The sequence below is a fragment of the Vicugna pacos genome, chromosome 17 (assembly GCF_048564905.1).
Source record: "Vicugna pacos chromosome 17, VicPac4, whole genome shotgun sequence".
Lineage (NCBI taxonomy): Eukaryota > Metazoa > Chordata > Mammalia > Artiodactyla > Camelidae > Vicugna > Vicugna pacos.
In genome coordinates this window covers 38187584-38201032 of record NC_133003.1, presented here as the reverse complement: position 1 = coordinate 38201032, position 13449 = coordinate 38187584, and the positions used below count along the sequence as shown (strand labels likewise).

The following is a 13449-nucleotide window of genomic DNA, read 5'->3' as shown; positions in this document are numbered from 1 at the left end:
TACAATATTTTGTAATCTGCTGTCTGTATGTATGTTAGGAACATTTTTCACAGTGATTATTTTTTTTTTCTTTAAAACTATCTGTAGGGCAAATAAGAAGAATTCGAATTCTGGACTTAATACTGGACCATCTTTCTTCCAGACCAACAAAGTGGCTGGAGATGTTGAAAAGACATCAACTTTAAGGGGAAGAAATCTTGCTATACTAGATTTGCTGTAATCCAAAGAAAGGAATGCTGGGCAGGACCAGAAATATATTATTCATATGCTAGATACTGAGAAAACTCCAGAGATGATAATGCTAAGATGTGCTACCAAATCTAAAAAGGATAATGACTCATGTTATTTCTAAATCTTCTTATCCACAGATTTATCTAAAGCATTCTTTTCTTTAATAAAAGTACAAATAGAAGTCAGGCTGCCTGGGTTTGAATCCTGAGTCCTAAGCCTAAGGGTGCTCTTCTGTAAAATGGGTATGAATAATAGGTTGCTGTGAGAACAAATGAGACGGAGGCTCGGAACAGTGCCTGGTGCAATCCATGAAGTCCGTAAGTTAGGCTGTTGCTGTTACTGTTTGGTTAGGCTACTCTCCTTTGATTACTGGAAACTCCCCGACAGAATTTTTGAAGTAGAATTACCTTCCTTAAAGATAGGAAGTATAACTTGCTTACCATTGTATGGCTGGCTGCTATCACAGCTGACTTATAATGGGGTACAAAAATAAACAAATAGGCAAAACAAATCAAGCAAAGAAGAGCTCTCCTTGGACCTTACTTGCCCTGTAGGCTTTAATTCATCTTATGAGCTACCTGGTAAAATCTCTGATTAAATTTTAAAACTTAAGTTCGCCAGTATTGGTTTCTGCTGTTAGCAATTAGAGATTACCACTTCTTAAACTGACTCAGATGCTCCCAAGGCCAGCATAGATCTGTGTTCACTGGGGACAAATGTTTAGAGGGAAAGTTATTTTGTTAGTTGGCCAGTCCATTGGGAATCTTTTCATGTAATGAAAATGTTTCCTTCAATATATGACCTCAACAGTGGGAAAGTGAAAAATGAAAATTGACGTAAGGAATCATTGCAATTAGAACCAAGACTCTAGACTCGGTATCTGGATTCTAAATCCTGCTTTACCCTGCACTTGTGTATTTTGCAGCAAATTATGGAAATTCTCAGTGCTCTATTTCCTTACCTATAAAAGTGGGGATATGGTAATTTCAAACTTATAGGGTATTGTAAGTATACCATGTGCTTAGAGGGTTGTCAAACACAAGAACTCAATAAATGCTAGGAATAATAATATAAATAATGGTTAATAAGAAGAACAGCCTAGAACCAGCTCTATGTTGAGTTGGTTCTATAAAGAATGATAGTGAAGTCCAGTGAGGGCCCTTAGTAAGTGGGAGTGGTACTAAACCCAACACTAATCTGATTGCATTCTCTGCATTACCAATACACTTAAACTGATGCTTAGTTTTGGAGGAAACAAAATTAAATATAGTAGTCATTAAATTAAATGTGAGTGATTGACTCTTTCTATCAAAGGGCAGAGATTATGTCACTGGATTAAAAGAACCCTAGTTATATACTAGTTCTCATTTAAGACTGGAAATGTTAAACAAAAATAAAGGATGCTACACCAGAAATTAACACAATACTATACATTGACTATGCTTCAATGAAAATAAATCAGTTTTTTAAAGGATGTGCAAAGAGTGCCCATGAATACATACAAAAGGCAAGTATTGTAGTAGTAATACACACAGCAGACAGGAATTCAGGGATGAAAGCAGGAAGAAGGATAAAGAGGGACATTATGAAATGTAAACAGGGACAATTTATGATGCACTTGTAACTAACACATTTGCATTTCCAAACAAGCTAACAACTAACACTTATAGCAAAAACTATTTGCTATGCAAGATTTTTATAAAAATAAAAGTGAGAATTTTCAATAGACCTCAAAGAATTAAATAGATTTACTAAATTAAAAATAAGTAAAGACATAGAGGACTTGATTAATAAATTGATTTAATAAATATACAGAGATATTTTCATCCATCAAATAGAGAATATGTTTTTGTATGTCCGTGTACTATTTATAAAAATTAACCATTAAAAATATTTACTACATTTTTTTCAACTAGAGTTATATTTTCAGGCTATGCTTTTTAAAAATCATAAACCAATACAAATGTCTAATGCAATTAGAAGATGATCAAAATAATTTTATATTTAAAAATGAATTTTCTAGATATTTCCTAGAAAATGAAATTAAATACAATCTAAAAAATACTGAGATGGAGACTATTTCATCCCAAATATAGTAAGTTCAGTGAAAACCATACTATTAGGACTAGTTCTAATTTTAAATGCCTTCATTGTTAGAGGAGACAAAAAATAAAATTGTTATGTAGTACCTTAAGAAACAGTAAAAGAACAAGATAAACAAAAAGAAACCAAGATACACTTAAAATTAAGGACATAGAAAGTGAATATAAAGTAGAATGAATAAATAAAATTGAACATTGAGTCTTGTAAAATGGCTAGTGAAATAAATGGCCTTCTTGTAATTATGATTGGTACAAAAAGAAAAAATGTAAAAATAGATACAAGTAAGAATGAGAAGTGGGGCATACAACCCATACATTCAGGAGAAATGAAACAAATTTTGAGGCTCTTCTGCCTGAAACTTTATGGCAACTAATTAGAAAACCTAGAGAAAATGGGTGACTACCTGGCCCAACACATTTTAACAAAATTACTTCTCAAAGAAAAGGATAATCTGCGTAGACCATTTATCCTTTAAGACATTAGATGGTGATTAGAAACGTGCCATGAAAGAGTTTCTAGTTCCAGATGCCCTCAAAGCTGACTCTTTTCAAATCTTTAAGGACATATACATTGTTACACAAACTTTTAAAAAAATATGAAAATTCTTCCCCAGCCATTTTATGGAGCCGAGTTTGTGTTAATACCAAAACCTTGCAAAGACATCACAAAAGAAACGAGACTACAATATTAACTCACTTTTAAAGACAGATGCAAAATTCTAAATAAAGTGTTTAAAATGAAATCCAACAGTGTATCCAAAACTACTGCAAGTGACGTAGTATCAGCAAAGTCTATCAAATAGTCCCTTAATAAATTAAAGGGGGAAAACAGATTTATGATAACGTTCATGGACTACGAGAAGGTATTTGTTAACATCAACAGCCATTTCTAATGAAAACGCTAAGTCAAGCAGGAAACAATAGATTTACCATGAACCAATACAAGTGTTACCTGCAAATCATTTCACCTTCAAGTTTTGCTATTTTATTTCTAACCTATCCTACTGTATCTCTCCATTCCTTTCTCCTGTGAAGGAAAAATACTGCAAACCATATCAGTAAACAACGAATGCTGAAACCATCAAGTCATCAGTGGCTGCCCACACCCCCCAGTGAAGACAAGCCTGCAGCCCAGCCTCTGCAGCCACTCACGAAGGTGCACCCTGAGGGGACTCAGAATAATAAAGGACAAGATACTGGTCCTAAACAGCTAGGTGCTTGTCAAAGGAATGAATTCAATGAGCCCAAATGTTTGCTTCCTCCCATATACAGAAAAGTGCTAAATTCTTTAACTTGAGATGCCTGCTTTTCTTTAGATAACAAGTAATCTTTATTGTTCCAACTATCTGGTCTTTGTTGTAAAGCTCCTATATATCCTAGCTCCTCCCCTACCTCTTCTGAGGGGCCCCTCAGAGTCCTCCCGCCTCGAGTCCTCCCGCCAAATAAAACATAACTCTCAACTTCTAGGCTGTGCATTTATTTCAGTTGACAAACCCTTCCATGAGCAAACATTGATTGCATGCCTGTATATTTCAGGCACTGTGCTGGGCCACAATGGAAAGAAATTAAATATATAGTCCAAAAAGAAATATGAAAAATTAGCATCAAATGAAAACACTACAAAGTGACGGACTAGGGGCAAGTTAAAAAACTGACTCCCTACTGACCAAGCTGACATCAATTTCCCTCTTCTGAATCGGACAAGGATTGAAAATTAGCTTTTAGCATACAAGTTAAGACATTTTCTACAAATAGGGCCCATGATCAGATAACAGTGAAATGACTTCTGTTTTTCTCATATATTGTAACAGTCTGAACCAAACTAAAAACAAAAGCAAAATAGCAGTAGCATTTTACCAAAGGGAAGAGTGTGCATTTCTCTAGCATTTCCACGGTCCCTGAACTTCTCTGGGATTTTCCAAAGTTTGCATTTAATCAGAGCACCCTGAAGTGACTGCAGGCAGGGGAAGCCACTATTATGCTGCAGGGGTTGCTGACAGACAGCTTCAGGAGCGTTTAGTTAACAAATCATTACTTAGTGTTTGTAAGACTTCTACCTGAACCCAAACAGAGCGTGTAACTGTCTTGGAAGAACAAAGCCATCAATTGTAAAACAAACCTTGGTAAAGGCAGCTAGGATCAGCAGGGAGGGGAAATAAAGTAATTTATTCAAATTGTATATTTGAATAGTAAGATTTTTTTTTTCTAAAAGTAACATAGATTTGGCATCATTTAAAAAATGTGAACGATAGGTCTTTGCTTTAAGGACAAAGAGTGTATTTGTTAAGTTGAAGGAGAGTGAAAATGAAACGAGAAAAGAATACTAATAAACCACTCAACTAAGAAATGATCACGTGTACATTCTCCAACTTTTGTGCAAAGCATGTGGCAATGTCGGGTTTAGTTTTGTCACGGAAAAGCGAAAGGCAAAGTTTTAACGCTAACCTGTCATTGTTATATCCTAACTTCTGCCCTATTCAAGACACTTAATCATCTTCTAATTGCCAAGGCCACACATAGGCAGGGAAGAGGGGGCAGGGCTGAGCCAAATGCAGAAGAGGAAAAAAAAAGAAAAAAGAAAAAAGCTCAAAGCAGCAGAGGTAACTATTATTTTTCAAAGACTACGCGAAGCATTGAAATTCTGATACCTCATTCCTGTGACAAAAATTGTAATGAGAACAGGAAATGGTACCCCATGAATCCACAGTCCTGACAATGATTTAATGAGAATGGGAAATGGTGAGAGCATAACTAATTCGCATTATGATCCTAAAGTTGTCATCTTGTGGTTCTGCTCAGATGCTGCGAAATGAAGGATGTCGGACATCAGCTGGGAGAGTGCGAGGAAAAGCATGAAGACAGTGACATTGCGTGGCCTGAAAGTAATAGCAGCATGTGTTAGTGATGGAGGGGTGCCGCGCGGGAGGGGCAGGAGGGAGAGATGAAGCCTGGCGTTGGTCTGCTGAATGACAAACTAGGAATCCACTTAAAGGCGGCAAGGGTGCCAACTGGAAGGGAGAGACCAGCAGGTAAGGCAAAGGCTGTGATGTAAAAGTTAGCGAGGAAGTAACCAAAAGGTCAAATGAGACTGCATAAATGGGGGTAATCTGGCGAGTCTGGATGTTTTGCATTTTATCTTCTCTTGGAGTTAGTCAAGTCTGTTAAAAAGCAATTGATTTTGTGGTTTTAATGTGAAGCCTCTTTTCCTCCTTTAGCAAATAAAGTTTTGCATTCAAATCTCTAAACTGTGCATTTTATAAGGGAAGCAATCAAAGGTACCCCATCTCAGCTGCAAAAGCTCTGGAATACAGTGGTCAGTGGAAGAAAGAATGTCATTCAGCTCGATTGTGCTGGTGGAAACCAGCTCTCAGTACATCAAGATTACTTAGAATCCAAATTCCACAGATGACAGAAAGTAATTTATTTCTTGTAAACAAATAAATTTTGACCATTTCTCTAAATAGCAACTCAGGTTCTAGACAGTTTTGAGGGCCAGATTATTCCAAAACTTCTAGACTTCACTGAGCATGCCAAGGCAATGTTCATCGTCTGCTTACACTTTGGGAAATATGTTACCATATATGGCATGATTAAAAAATCAGCAGGTAAATGGAGAAATAAAACATCCTAACTATGCAAATTATGCATTTTCAAACATGACTTGTTCCTCAAAGAACTAGCCACTTAAAGCTGTTGCTTAAAATTTCGTCTGTAAGGCTGCCTTAACATTTAGAATGCTTCTCACAGGTGAATCCTCCAAGAATAAAGAAAACAGAGTCATGATGGAGATCAAATACTAAAAACCTCTGGGAAAAGAAACTGTATTTTACTAATTACAATACCAAAGCAGCATAGTGATCATGTTCTAGATTCATTCTACAAAATAACAAAAACAATAATAAAGGGTGGCATTTTTCCATGCAGTTTTCTCTTAGCACCTTTTATTTAAATACAACAATAAAGAGATGTTTTTGAAGATGAAAAGCAACTTAGAGAAAAAATGAAAATGACTGATTCTCTCACCACTAGTCAAAAACCTTTCAGACTTAAGATAAATGACTCAAAGCCATTAGAAAAAAATTATTGCAAACTTACGTGTGCCTAAGCTCCCCCCTGCTTTGCATTTTGATTCATATTTAAAATATTGATTCCATCAAATGGAGGAACAGTTAGTGTCAGCAAGATGATGATGGAGAAAATGAAGTCAAAGGTGAACCATGTAAACAGTGCATTTATTTATTTATGCGCAGGTGAAGGTGCCAGATTTCACTTATACTGAAGACTTACTCAATTTATTAATTTAATCCTCCTAAAGCACCACTTTACAAAGCGATGCAATTTCAGATCAAACAGATCACTGCGTACTTGTTGAATTCACAGTTAATGATACACGAATTTGTAATCCAGAATGATACATAACTGAGTGAGCTACGTTATTTTCCTCCCCTATTACAGGAGAGGTGCACAACAAAAGATGATCATGTTCAAGGAAGAAATGTGAACGACATTCTCAAAAGTTGAACTATACTGAACAATAATAATGTCTAGTGAAAATGAAATATTTAATGTCCATATTGAGGTCCTCAATCATGGATTATGTGGTCACGTAAGGGGTGTCAAATGCCAATGAGAATTTCAATCTGACCCGGCAAAAATGAAGTAAGCAACATCCAGTATTTCATCTGTTATGTCCATTTTCACAGTGAAGGATTGGTTCCATCATGCTTATTACTCAATCCAATGTCAAGGTCTTAAAAACAAATTTTGAAAGCATTTAAGAGGTTCTTTTAGCAGCTGTATTTAGTAACAAATGGCAGATATCTATTAATGCAAGTACATCTTATATAAAATATTTTAATATGGATTTTTGGTGATAGTATATTCTTATTAACATCAGGTAGAAATTGACACATCACAGCAGCTCTTTGAGATGAAAGATCCATTTAGTCCCATCTTCAAATTATGGATTGATACAATATTCTATGCCATAATGGTTCCAAAAGCATTGTTAGTGCTATGTATTATTCATGTTTTTGGGTACCATTGTTTCAGCTCATAATAGAGTGTCTCACAATTGTGAGTGAGGCTCATAATGAAATGAAGAAAATGATCTAACTCTAGTATTTTAACAGGTCACCTAGTCGGTGCAGAGGACATCTGGGCACTATATTTGTATCAGTACTTGGCACTGGACTCAAACTTGAGAAAAAAAGGATTTTAAGTTCTGAATGATCTACTTCTATCAAGTAAGCACGATGTGTTTATGAGAGTATTTTTAAAGATGCATATAGTCATCAGGTATAATGGCTAGGGTGGGGAATTCAATTTGTAAATTAAAATGTTTGAAAATAAATACGGTTTAAACATAGTCCAAATATGTCCATTAGGAATAAAACAAATTGTACTACTTAGCTATGGAATCGAAACGTTGTAAAACTTGCTTCCCAAACTTTCCCGGGCATACAAAATCACCTGGGCATCTTGTTCCCGTGCAGATTCTAATTCAGAAAAGCGGAAGCAGAGCCTGAGATTCTGCATTTCTAACCAACTGTCAGAAGGTGCTGCTCACTGGACCAATGAGGAAGAGGATCACTGTGGATATCTAAACCACTATCCGCTAGTCTGGGGATTTGCCACTCTGTGGACCTAGGTTCCCAGTACTAACCACTTCATAAGGATGTTATACTGAGAGAATTAAATCAGAAATACACGCAAAGGGTTTAGCATAACAAACAACTTCATCCTCACTGGCCGCTTTTGGAGGTTACCTACCTTGTTTATTCCTCAGGCTTAATACCAAATAAATGTTAATTTAAAAGCCAATTCTTGGGCAAGCTCTATTCTCTGATTATATGAGTCCGGTGACAGGTAATTATCAAGACCTTATAAGGCAGTAGATCTAATTATTAGAAAGCACTTCCTACTTTATCTGATATATCTGCTAGTCTATGATAAGAAATACAACTTTTAGTTTTGTGTTTCAGAAACTGACCAAAAATAAATCGAATCCCTTTCTGTATGTCAGTAGCACTAATATTTTATGATATGCGGTTATTTTATTTTCCCCAAAATTTGAATTTTCAAAATATTTTTTGGAACAGAATACCTTCTCTTGGTTCAAAAATCAAAAAAGCAGCAGAAGGTACTGAAACAGATGCTGTGGGCACGAGGTCTACTACTCCATGCCTGCGACTGAGGGCAGGTGCAGTTGTGCCGGAGGGCTCCGTATCTCCAAGCAGTCATCAATCAGTGAGGTGCCCTTGCCCACTGCTGGGGTCACTCTGATGTGCAGTTCACACGGTTTGCCAGAGGTTGCCAGTGGGATAAAGCTCCAGTTGCTCGAGGTGGTCACCTGTTTAATCATTCATCATCTACTGCTTCCTTCCCTTCCCTGCTGCCCTGCTACGCTTCCTAGGATCACCTCCTAAAATGCTACTTGGATGAAAATTGTCAGCTCAGGGTCTGCTTCTATGGGAGCCACATCAAGTCAGGGATGAAGTAGAAAGTTTCCGTCTAGTCCCTTTCCTATCCTCACTCTGCCCAGTTCTCACCCCCAATAGAGAAGTTATTTCCTTCGTTTCTTTCCAAGTTTTAATTCTGTGAATCTCCAAGCAAGTTAAGATGCTTATTCCTTTCTATTTAAATAAAGTATAACAAATACACTCACACTATGCTGCACCTGGTTTTTTGACTTAATATATCTTGGACATCTTTCAGTATCAGTGTACATGGAGCCTTTATTCCTTTGCACGACTGTGTGGTATTCCACTGTATGTAAATGACCAGCTGGTCCAAACCCCTTAGGCCATTTCCTCTCCAGCATCTACATCTCGATTTTATTTGATTACTGATTGAATGACAAGGTTTAATCATCTTAACGACCTCCTCTGGCCACAAACCTATATTTACGATGTCCTTTTCAAAATATTATCCCTCATAATAAACAATTCTCTTACAAGAGATCGTCTCTAGCACAAGAGAAGTAGGATACTGTTCCTCCTGCCAGAGACAAAAATAAAGTTGCAGACAGCTTGCTCACTGTGGTACCTGGGAGGCTGACACTGAATTTGTAAACAGGTAAAGCTCTTGAGACTTCTCCACACAGAAGTTCTCAGCCTGTATTTATATAATTAATTTCTTTTAAACACAGGTCTGGAACTTTACCTTCTGGGTATATTGCATGTCCACTGTTTTAGCTCCTTGTCCTAGACCATAATTCTAACACAATCATTAGCTTCCAATTATTGGACATTTAAAATTGCCAAGCCCTCTCATGTGTACTTTATACGTATCATTTTTTATCAGTTTATTAATTATCTTATAAGTTAATTATTATCCCCATTTACAGAAGAGGAAATGGATGCTCAGAGAAGGTAAGTCACTTGTCAGAGTCAAGTAATCAGCAAGTGGTAAAACTCAGGATTGAGATGCTTCAGTCTTCATCCTATTGTCTAATGAACTGTCCTTCCCAGCTTTCTGTCAAGGGCATAGAACAATCACTGCCTTCAGTTAAGTAGTTGATAAAATTACAAACTATAATATGACTAGGGAATGAGTCATGAATGGATTTCTATAGAGAACACTTTCCTGTTACACTAGCTCAAGTTCTCCAGAGAAGCAGAAGCAATGGGAGAACCATACAGTTCTCTTATGACACATCGTATATATTTGTGTACAAATGTATACATATGTATAAGAGAGAATTTATTATAGAAATTGTCTCACACAGTTATGGAAGCTGGTTAAGTCCCATAATCTGCCATCTACAAGCTGAAGAACTGGGAAAGCCAGTGGTGTAACTCCCACTCTGGGACTGAAGTCTCAAGTCCAAGGTTCCAAGAAACCTGAAATCCAACATCAGAGGGCAGAAGGAAGAGGACATCCCAGCTCAAGAAGAAAGGGAATTCACCCTTCCTCCACATTTTTGTTCTACTGGGGCCATCGAGGGATTGGCTGGCGACCACCCACACAGGTGTGGGCAAATCTTCTCTACTCAGTGTATGGACTCTTTGACTGATTCAAATACTCAATTTCTTTCAGAAACAACCTCACAGACACACCCAGAAATAATGTTTTACCAGCTATCTGTGCATCCCTTAGCCCAGGTGACATATAAAATTAGCCATCACACCTCTTTTAGTACTGATCAGTAATCAATAAGCTTTAGATACTGTCTTTCAAAAAGTTAATACGCTTCTACAGATATTATAATATATCCTTTTACCATTGCCCAGAAGAATATCATGGTTGTTACAGATTTAAAAACAGTAACATAACAACAACAAAACCCCAAACCCTTTACTACATTAACTTTTTCTCCTTTATCAGGTAAGGAAAAAGGATTTGTTTGGTATGACTTGTTTTTAGAACCTCTACTGCGGGTTGCAGAAAAAACACTTTGCTTTCCAAGCCTCCCAATCTGCCACTTAAAGAACGAGTCAGTCGATTTTGCTAGGAATTAATGCAAACTTATTAGGCTGTCTCTTCCAGAATCTGAATTTTTCTACACTTTGGAGAATTTTAACAGGATTTACTCAGTTCTCATTTTCTAACACATCTCCCATCCTCCAGAATTCCTTGTAGATGACTGGGATACATTCTAGTATTATAACCACAACTGGCACCCTGGACAAAAGCCATCTGAAGCTTTAGGAAAATCTACTTTAAGGAGCGCCACACAGTCAGTTTACTCCCTCCCTGGGCATCCTGCTTCCTCCTTCCATTTCAGTTTGAAGACAATTTCTGGTGGAGGAAGAAAGAGAGGTGGCAGCCAGTAAGCTTCTTCCTCACTGTCATTAGTTATCGATACACCATGAGCCTCATCTCTTCCCAGTGCTTCCTTTTCCTCCTAACAATCCATAAAACCTTCTTTACAAAAATTATTTTTAGAGCATTTTGAAAGCTGCAGATCATTTTAGACACTGGCCTTTTATATATTGCTTTTCTGTTCCATGTCATCATTTGTTCAAACGTTTTTTTCCCCCAGTGACTACATCATTGCAGGTCATTCTTTATAGACCCATTATTTCTATTTGATATCTTGTAAGAATTTAATTTATAAGAGCCTTCCATCTTGGAGTCACCTTTTTCTTCTGCTGTCATTGGCCATGGAATTTTCTGCATCATTTCCAACAAACTTAAACTTTGGTGGGGTCTAGGTTTATGGTTTTTAAAATGCCCCTTTATAATTTTGTGAGGAAAATGGTCAACTGCTACAAAGTAGGAAGCAGAATGATTTCTAGCAAATAGCACTGTGTTTTCCTTAATTGGGTATGTGTGTCAAAGTAAAACAAACACATAGTTTTAATATCTAATATTGTGTGATCTAGTGTTATACATTGAAAGTGCTAAGTGGAAGTAGTGCAACATAATAGTATTACTAATGTTTCACTTTATGGCAAAAATTGAAATAATAGAAATTCTCTCCGATTTTAAAATTTAATTAGGGGCTGCAGTTAAAAGCAGGTAGTCTCAGTAAATTATGCTTACAATACTCTCATAAAAGATTCTTCACCCCCTTTGATGCTATCATTTGAAACAAAGAGTGGCTTATGCGCATCTTTAATGACTACTGTGCTCCTTTACAGCACTCTATACTGACTATTACACAAAAACACTTTAAGGCATCTTATAATAATCCACATATCTTTAATTAGCTCCCTATCTTTATCTACACATCTTTATTTCAAGTGTCTGAAGCATCTGTATTCTCATCTATTTCCCTGCACCCTCCTTGGTACTGGAGATCTCCCCATCTCTGAGGCTCTCCATCCTTTGTCCTACCCTCTTGCCCTGCTAGACCAGCAAGCACCTTTACATCTGTTTGTTCTACATGATGGTCCCTGCTTCAAAAGGCATTTGAGGAACTGCTTTATGACTAACGAAATTTGAATACCAGCTACCTAAAATCCTGGTGTAACTAAACTGAGTACTTTCTTCCTGAACTACTTTAAACTACAATGAGACATAATGGAAATATGTGCTTTGACGATGTAGTTGAACAAATTTGCTTCATCAATCCACCCATAAAAATGTCCAAGGAGATAAACATGAAGACACAGCTATCCCAAGCCCAAGTAGAATTTACAGTAATTCCATCTTTTAGGGAGGCAAGTGGCTAAGCAAATTCTTGCTATGTGAACCTGGTGTAAAAACAAAGTCCTCACTAACAGCATCTTACAACAGAGACAGAAGCTGTGCTGGCCAGACAAGTTAAGAGCCCATCTCTTAACTCTTTGCTGATCAAGTAGAACCAGAATCCTTCTACCTTCAATAGGTCCTCTTGGTAAATTCATTGTAAGGCCACAGAAAAAAATTTTGATCTACAAAGATAAATGGATGTATATATATGGTCTTGTGGGATGTTCCCACACATCACTGTCTGTCTAGGATAGATCAGTCATTTTAAAATAAATAAGGATTAAATGACATAATAATTTTGAGTTAAAAACCATGTACTAATGTTCATCTGCTACATAAAGCCATTCTTCTTAAGCATTAATGAGCTCTATTCGAAAGTATACATAGAAAACCACAAAACAGTAAACATGTTCTCTAACAATACAGAATATAGCCTCTGAGCATGATAAACAAAATTATATTAAAATTAATCAACATTATAAAAACTAGACATTAAAGAGCTATCTCCATAAGCCGCCTAAAACTATTGGTCTCAAACAAAGCAAATGCATAATTATAAACTATTTTGAAGACAACAAAAGTGAAACTTATTTATAGCATTTTGTGAGATTCCACCAAATATAAGTTGAAGAACAAATTCAAAATGTGACATTTTATATTTAAAATATAAAAACAGGCAAATGGACCAGATTTAACCTGCCAGCCATAGTTTGCCTACTTCTGTTCTAAGAGATGGCACTGTTAAGAGGCATATGAAAAATTTAACAGGTGCTTTACTGTTAGCGAGAAGAGGTAAAAATGTGCAGGGGATGGAAGAGCCGAACTCTTCTGCCAGCACTGTACATCACCTTTGTCACTCAATCTTGAACATATATTAATGATAATGTATTATCTCTGGCCAGATAAACTCAGCGCCATTTCTCAAGGGGCCTGAATAAGGCCTCAGAATCCTTCTTAACCCATTTCTCTAGGCAGC

The 13449-nt window shown here is 36.7% G+C and overlaps 1 long non-coding RNA gene across 7 annotated transcripts in view; it reads right to left on the bottom strand.

Moving 5' to 3' along the window:
• The window catches only part of LOC107033065 (uncharacterized), a 620890-nt gene that overhangs the window by 270763 nt on the left and 336678 nt on the right, over positions 1 to 13449 (bottom strand). The window lies entirely within an intron of this gene.